The sequence below is a fragment of the Notamacropus eugenii genome, chromosome 2 (assembly GCF_028372415.1).
Source record: "Notamacropus eugenii isolate mMacEug1 chromosome 2, mMacEug1.pri_v2, whole genome shotgun sequence".
NCBI lineage: Eukaryota > Metazoa > Chordata > Mammalia > Diprotodontia > Macropodidae > Notamacropus > Notamacropus eugenii.
The window spans coordinates 327479711-327488432 of NC_092873.1; the positions used below are offsets into that span (position 1 = coordinate 327479711).

General features: G+C 40.2%; 1 long non-coding RNA gene across 1 annotated transcript; it reads left to right on the forward strand.

Moving 5' to 3' along the window:
* The first annotated feature begins 5413 nt into the window (after nucleotides 1-5413).
* On the forward strand, nucleotides 5414-7811 carry LOC140528014 (uncharacterized). Its single transcript, XR_011975021.1, has 3 exons — nucleotides 5414-5510; nucleotides 6030-6096; nucleotides 6404-7811. It is a non-coding gene; the product is annotated as an uncharacterized lncRNA (long non-coding RNA).
* The last annotated feature ends 911 nt before the right edge of the window (nucleotides 7812-8722 follow it).

Below are 8722 nucleotides of genomic sequence, written 5' to 3' on the forward strand. Positions count from 1 at the left end.
AATGAATGTTGAAAAACTATAAATAAATAAATGTTTTTGAAAATAAATAAATAAAATGACCAGGGGGAAAAATGAAATGAAATCTAATGGGCAGACCAAACTGTCATTCTTCAAAAATAAAAATATGGACCCAGAATATTCATGGATTCCCCTGGGCACAATTGAGCTAAACAATGATATTAGAGGAAGAGAAGCCTGGGGGAAAACATGAGCAGGAATCATTTTCCTCAAAACCTTACGTACCTCAGATATACCTCTCTTCTTCCTGAGCAAGTTTTAAGAAACACTTTCCCCAAGGCTGAGAAGGGAGCCTAGAAGAGAGAAAGTCATAAACCTACAAAAAGAAGTAGGAAATGAAGTAACTCTATCTACTTGAGAGCAGGGATCATCTAAAAGGGAAAGTTGATTGCCTCTTCTAACAAACCCCTCTAAAAACCCAGTCGCTGTTAATGAGGGAGAAACAGAAAGGACAACTATCATGGTGAGGAATCTACCTGAAAATAGAACTAGACAAGACAAAAAAAATTTTTTAAGTTACTCATCTTAGAAAAAGTTAAATATGACAGCTTGCAGGTAATCACTGAATGACAAAAGGAAGGAGTATGCGTATTTCTCAGTGATGCCTGGTGCCTTAACAAAAGTAACCATCGGATACAGCATAAGTATTCATAAACATATTCATCAATTACAGCATAAAAATTCATAAAGGAGGAAAATATACTTTTAAAACCCTTTGAAGAAAAAATAAAAATGCAAATGGAGGCTAAATAATATAATCCTAAAGAATATACGAGTCAACAACCATTTAAAAGAATGCTCTAAATCACTAGTAATAAGCAACAGGCTAATAATTCTCCTATTAATGTCTAGGGCACTGCCATCAGCTTCCTCCCCTTCTCCCCCAGGCTCACAACCCAGGTGTCATCCTGGACTCCTTACTATCTCTCACGCTACCCAACTCTATATCTAATCTGTTACTATGGATCTTAAATACATTCCCCTCTTTCCTCTGGCATTGCCATCACCCTGTCAGGGCTCTCATCACTTCACATCTGGATTATTGTGACAACCTGCTGGTTGCTCTGTCTGCCACTCATCTCTCCTCATCTCCAGTTCATCTTTTATTTAGCCCCCAAAATGATTTTCCTGAAGTGACAGTTAGATCGTGTCACTCTTACTAAATAAACTCTGATGGTTCCCTTTTACCTCCAGGATGAAATACAAAATTCTCTGTTTGGCATTCAAAGTCCTTCATAACCCAAGCCCTACACCTACCATTCCAGTCTCTTTATACCTTACACCTCCCCACCATGTACTTTTCCATCCAACTATACTGGCCTCTTTGCTGTTCTTCCAACAAGAGACCCTCCCTCTTGGCTCCAGGCATTTTCTCTTGCTATCCCCCTTGCCAGGGATTGCCCCTCTGTCCTCATCTTCACCTGCTGGCTTCTTTGGCTTCTTTCAAGTCCCAGCTAAAATCCTACTTTTTCCAGGAAGGCTTTCCTAGTCCCTCTTAACTCTACTATCTTCCTTCTTAATTATTTCCTATTCGTCATATATATAGACTGTACATATCTGTTGGCTTGTTTTCTGCCCATTAGATTGTGAGCTCCTCCAGGACAGGGACTGTCTTTTGCCTTTCTTCTTCTTCTTCTTCTTTTTTTTTTTTGTATTCCCATTCGTTAGCACAATGCTTGGCAGATAGTGGGCACTTGATAAATGCTTATGGATTAATTGATGAGTAGGCAAATTATTCTCTAAATCACATCATGTAGGTGACCACCTATTCTGCTTATGTCTATAGTTGTGTCTTGCCTAAAGGGAAGATTTCTCTTTTTTGTCATCTTCCCTCAAGTTGGTCACCTGTACCAACTGAGACATGATAGAGGACTTGGAAGGAGCATGATCTGAGTTAAAATCCTATTTTATGCTTCCTAACGGTGTGATCATGGGCAAGTCTCTTAACCCATCTGAGCATCAGTTTCCTGTTCTATAAAATAATAGCCATGATCACTACCTTAGAGGGGTTAACTTTTACCTCGCAGCCCAGAAAGCTCAGAACCTACTCACAACCTGTTAATAAGGTTTTAAATTAAGTATAAAGATGCTACTACTTCCTAACCCCTTTAGGGATGTATAAACATTTTTCTTCGATGAGATTAGAAAAAACAACCTCACTCATGACTTTAAAAAAATTTTTTTTTAACTTTTATTTTCAGTTGTGAATAGCTAAGCCCTGGAAACTAAGTTCAGTTCTAAACCCAGTGTTTTGTGGAGAAGAGAGAGGAATGATTCTCTATCCTTCCTCCTCCCCTCACCGTGTTGTCCATTCAGCTTTGAAAGAGAATTAATTGATCAGCAGAAAACATTACATGTCCAATAGGAAGTAGAGATACATACTCTAGACAAACATGGATATAGAAAGACTTTGGGAAGGAAGCAGTTTTGAGGAACCAAGAGCATAGGAAACCAAATGAGCAACCCACCCATCAAAGACACTATACCCAGAACCAAGGAGGAGCTGCATGAGGACTCTTGGAAGAAAGGAAAGACTTTTATGCTGTATTGTACAACAAGTTGTGAGTTGCCTTTGCCACACATGTATCCTATATGTGTGCCTCTCTACCATTGTACTCTGAGTTTGAGCCCACTTCCCATGGATGCCATATGTAAATATGCCCCGTGTTTGTAGAATGAATGCCTTGTAGCTATTACTTTTACTATAACACCATTTTAAATGCCTTTCCAAGAGTTAATTGCATCTATTAGCTGATCATTAATGGGAGGCACACAAATTACTCACCACCAAGAACTAGTCATTGCAACGCTCAAGTGTGAATACAAGATTGGAGAGTAACCCTGAGGGGATGCGACATATATCAAGCACTTAGCAAACTTAAAGTCATTACCTAATTATATAAATTACTATTATTGCCTGTGAATCCATTTTTAAACCCAGTTCAAAAGTCTGGGGGAGCAAAGTAGAGCCATACAGTTCAGTTAGTTCTCTCATTCAGCACTACTTACCCAGAAGGCTACCTTTGATCCTTAGGGGATCAAAGGGGATTGTTTTTCCCAAGCGTGAATTCCACAGGTGTAAGCTGGTGTTCTTGGACACAACATACATCACTGTGGCATTTCTACAACAGGAAAAAGGAAGGAACTTCTGATCTGTGTAGTGATGGCATCAACAATGTTAGCACCCAACCCACTGTCTGAGAAGAAAAAGAGCTCTGTGTCCATGGCAATGAATAACCAGGAAGTGAGTGGTGTGTGTGTGTGTGTGTGTGTGTGTGTGTGTGTGTGTGTGTGTGTGTGTCTATAAGACTATGAAAGAGAAGAGAAGAGAGGAGAAAAAGAAGGAAAAGGAGAGAAAGACAGAAAGAAAGGAGAGAGAAAGAACAAGACAGAGAAACAAGATTCAGAGAGAACATTATCAGCCAGTAATAGGATTTTTCCTTCCCTGCATTTGGTTTTTCTCAAACGTATTTATAACAAATGAGCTATTGTGTTTGGCCCCTGTCCAGCTGAGTCTCCAGAGTCACAGGTAGAGGAAGAGAGATGGAGGTCACTAGCCAGATGGAAAACACAAATTGATAAACTCTCGCTATTGATAGCATAGGAAGGAAGGTGACTTTTTTTTTTCTTCCTCTTAAAGCCATATTGCACAGATGCCAGAAGGAGAACTTAAACTCTCTTAGAAAGAAAGGAATGAAGGGAGCCAAATAATAATGATTTATAGTACTTCATAAAAAAATATATGCATTATCTCATTTGATTCTTCCAACAACCCTATGAGCTAGACAGGACCAGTATTATTACCTTCACTTGGCAGATGAAGAAACTGAGGCTTGGAGAGGTAAATTTATTTAACCACAGGTAATGTTGCTAGAATGTAGAAGACCCTGCAACTATATTCCAAGTCTCACTGCTAGTTCAGTATGCTTTCCATTAGTCAGTCATTCAACAGTCATTTGTTAAGCACTTGCTTCATGTCAGCTAAGGACTGAGAAAAAAAGTTACTGCATCGTAAAATGAATTTTTTTTCTCTGAATACATAACCTCATTAATGGAAGTCAGAGGTCAGATTGAAGTATTCAGGGTCTTCCTCATAAAGAACACAGAATGGGCATTTTGCCAATGAAGCCAAGGGATTGAGTTAGGAGTGATTCTGGGCCAACAGCTGATTAACCTAGCACATGCTGTACCCTTACTAACACCTTATTCCCATCAGGAAGTGATGGTGTAGAGTCCAGGGGTGGGGAACCTGAGGCCACATGTGGCCTAGAAGCCCTAGATTCCCTACCCCTGGAAGACAAATCTAACTGCTGCCCACTGGTATATTACTACTTTTTTTTGAGACCCTCAACTTTCCCATTTCTTCCTATAGTCTAACCATCCATATATCATGAGCAGTTAGCTGCCCAGCTCTATTTCCACCTATTCTCAGATTTCCATGCTTCAGGAGCAGAAAAAAATGGAAAAAATAAGAACCAAGAGAAAAATATTCACCACCACTGCAATAGTGTAAATAAAAATGATATTAAAATGCTTCTTAATTCATTAATTGCAATCCAGTCTTGGCCCCAGGGAAAAGAAGAAAGCATTTCCCCTCTCTTACTAGAGAGGTGGAGCAGAATATTGCATGTCCTGACAGACAAAGTCAAGTTTTGTTTGATACTAGAGAAGATTTAAGGTGAGATAAGGAAAGGAACTGTATTGGGAAATTATTTTTAAAAGGCATAAATAAAATTAACTGAGGGAGGAGTTATAATTATGTTATGTAATTATACAAGTATATAATTATATAAGTATATAATTATAAAGACGGGATTCTGGTGGTAAGATGAACAAAATTCTCTCTCCCAAAGACCTTCAATGCCCAACACATGTAGAACAATGGTATACTACAGTAGCTGATGCTATTCTCCCAAGAATATCAATGACCGTCTGAGACTGAGAGGTTATGAAGAGTACCTAAATAAGAACACTGACTTCAACATCAGAAGACCTTGGTTTGAGACCTGTGAAACTTACTGTTGTTCAATTATGCCTAACTCCTCGTGGCCTCATGAACCATAGCATGCCAAAATAGTCCATGGGGTTTTTTTGGTGAAAATACTGGAGTGGTTTGTCATTTCTTTTTCCAGTAGACTAAGACAAACAGAGGTTAAGTGACTTGCCCAAGGTCATACAGGTAGCAAGTGCTTGAGACTAAATTTGAACCAAGGCCTTCTTGACTCCAGGTCCTATCTACTAAACCATCTAGCTACCCCTGTGAAATTTACAGTGTAACATTTCAAACTGAATGTGCCTGGCACTTTAAATTCCACATGTCCAAAACTGAACTATCTTTCCTCCAAAACCCTCCCCTTTTTCAGACTTCCCTACTTCGGTCAAAGTTACCATCCTCCTTCTTCAGCACTTACAAGGGATCAGGCACTAGTGCTAAGTTCTGGTAAGCTCTAAGGAAGAAAACAAAGAAAGAAAAAACCCCGCCAATCTCCCAGGTTTGTGACTTCAGGAACGTCTCCTGTCCCATGTTTTTTCATCCCTCTGGTCCATCCTCCACACTGCTGCCCAAGTAATTTTCCTTAAGCGCAATTCTGACCATATGACCCTTTTCATCAAATCTAGTGCCTTTCTACTGCTTCTAAATTAAAATGTAAGTTTCTCACTTTGCCCAGCCTGGACCTAACAATTCTTCTAGCCTCATCGGATGTTGCTTCCTGTCTTGCGCTCTGAGATGCAGTCAAATTGGCTTACTCTCTGTAACTCACAAATAACATTCCTTCTTCTGTCTGTCAGCAGCGCCCCAGGCCTGGAGTGAATTCTTTTCTTACCTTTGCCTCGAAGTGTCTCGCTCTTCCTTTAATATGCAGTATAAGTATTGTTGGCCGCATAAAATCTTTCCTGATCCCTCAGTTTCCTTTGTCCTTCCTTCCTAACTACCTTGTATTTAATTACTTTGAATAGATTGGTAGTTACTCAGTTTATATTTTTCTGCATATGTGTGTGTATGTCACCAGGAGCTCAATCCATTGCTTCTTACTGGCCATGCTCCGTGCTTATGTGAGGGGGCAGAGTTGGCAAGAGGTTCGTTCAATGAGATGAGAACTTTGCTCTGGCTTCCAGCTTCTAAAGAGGATACATACGGTTCTAGATATACACGCAAGTATATGTATAAGTATACGTATATGTATGCATATGAATGTCTCCCCTTTTCATTGGACTATAAGCCCTTGTGAGCAGGGATTGGTTTTTTCTTGGTACTTGCATTCCTAGCATCTAGGGAATGATAGGTGTTTAAGAAATACTTGCTGACCAATTAATTGATAGAGTAATTCATCTAAACACTCAAGATTAAATGGGGATAACTGTATTTGTCCTATCTTTTTCACAGGCTGGCTCTGAAGACAGAACCTTTTAACCCCAAAGTGCCACAGAAATGTGTTATCATTTGTATGACCAGACCCCTTGAGCCAATGGCCATGCCATGGTCCCCAGCTTGGAATAGGATACATGTGACTCAGATGAGGAGGGAAGAAAGATTCTTCTTTTAGCGTTAAGAAGAAGGTAATTGAATCTGTGGAAAGGACATCCAGCAATGAATGAGAGCCACCTGCTGGTTCTTGTAACAACTGCTAGGAAATAAATGGGCAGAAGACACTCTACTGGATTGTTCTGATAGCTGGCGCTGTTCTGATAGAGTATTGGGCCTGGAGTCAGCATGACTTGTCTGACCTCAGACACTTATTAGCTAGGTGACTCTGGGCAAGTCACTTAGCACTGTTTGCCTCGTTCTTTGCCTAGAAAATTCCAAAAGGGGTCACGGAGAATCAGAGACAACCGAAACAACTGAGTCTCCTTTGGCTGGCCCCAAGTGTGGCCCTAAAGTGCACATTTTGGGATCACGGTATATGAATGTAAGATGAGTTGTACAGAGAATGCACAGATATTCCCTGTCTACTTCCAGCTGAATGCATGAGTGACAGCATTCTGGTGATCTTCCAGACCTTTGGTGACCCAGCATTGAAAGAACTAACCTTGTCTTAACCACGGGAAGCAACCATGTTGCTTAAGCATGTAGTTTACACCTTAGTCATGGTGGTTCATAGTCAAGTCCCTCTGAGGACAATTGCCCATTTAACCCTGACAGTCTGATGGTCTCCCAAGACTGAAAACCCTCCACCAAACTGTAACTATAGTTAATTTAGAAGGGGTACTCAAATTGGTTGTACTTCATGGTTTAATTGCAATAATCTACTCTCAGGGACCATTCCTTTTTCCCTACCTTCTAGACAGGCCAAAATAGGGAGTTAAAGGGACATGGTAGGAACATTGATCCCTGCTCCCAGCATATCCATGGGTCTCAAGCCTTCTGTTCCCTGACATAGCTGATGTTGAGGGATATTAGAAATGTGCAAGAAAAGGGATAAGGTCACCAGATCTCACTTGGCAGTTTCTCACTGTCAGGGCCAGTTTCTTAGATCATGAGATGGTTTGTTAGCCAAACAAATATACAACCCTACAATACGACGGAGCAGAGAAGTAGAAGAAACTATGATAACTGGAGCTCCGCAGAGGGGAATCACCACTACTAGGAGAGCAAGCCTAGCCTTGACACTCTCCATTCCTTGCCCTGACAACCCAAGGCTTGTAGTAGAAACCCCACCTTGATGGTGGTAACTTGATGGTATAATAGTTACTTGAGATCTGGTATCTAGGAGGGCTATACCATGATGCCTCCACTCAAATTTTATCACCTTTATAATATACCAAAGTTTCTACAATAAAAACTCTAAACAAAACTTAAGGTTAAGTTTGAAAAGCCTATCTTTAGCAAGTGGTCTTGAAAATGTATCTGAAGAAAATATGTGCATCACTATATACCACAAGAAAGGGAAGAAATATTACAATTGCATAGATTGTCATAAATCTTAGGGATTAAAGTCAGAAGGAAACTGAGGTCCAGAGAAAATAAATGACTTGTGCCCAATACCTGATAGGTAGTATAAGGCAGAATCAGAAATTGAACCCAGGTCCTCTAATCTCAAATCCATAATGACCTGAATCTGCTGTGAGATTTCAATCAATAAACATTTACTAATGACCTGCTATGTGCCAGGCACTGTGCTAATGGCTATGGATACAAAGAGACAAAGAGGTTTACACATCTAATCGGGGAGACAACATGCAAACAAAGCAAGCTAAATACAGGAAAAAATAGGAGATAGTAAAGGGAAGGCACTGGGATTAAGATGGGTTGGAGAAGCTTTCTGTAAAGTGTGGGATTTTAGCCAAGATTTAAAAGAAACCAAGGGGTCAGTAGTTGTGCTGACACAGAGGGAAATGGTGACTTGGGGGTAAATGGAAGTTGTCCAGCTTGGCCTCTGGTGGCCTTTTCTTCAGAGGACATGCTACAGCCAGCAGGAGATGGAAGGTTAGATGAACACATCTGCGCTCTAAAGTTTCCCAAGGTTTTGAATTACTTTAACATGAGTTTCACCACCTGCTTCCTCTATATTCAAGATCACTTTGGTACTAAATTCTTGCTCTGGGCTTATACATTCAATATTGGGGTCTTCTCAATGATTATTACTATGGCAAGAGTTCTTACCTGGGACTCCATGGACAGCTATGGCTAATAGATTTCAAGGGTTCTGTGAATTTGGATGGGAAAAAATACATTTTTACTTCAATATGATTGGTTTTCTTTGTA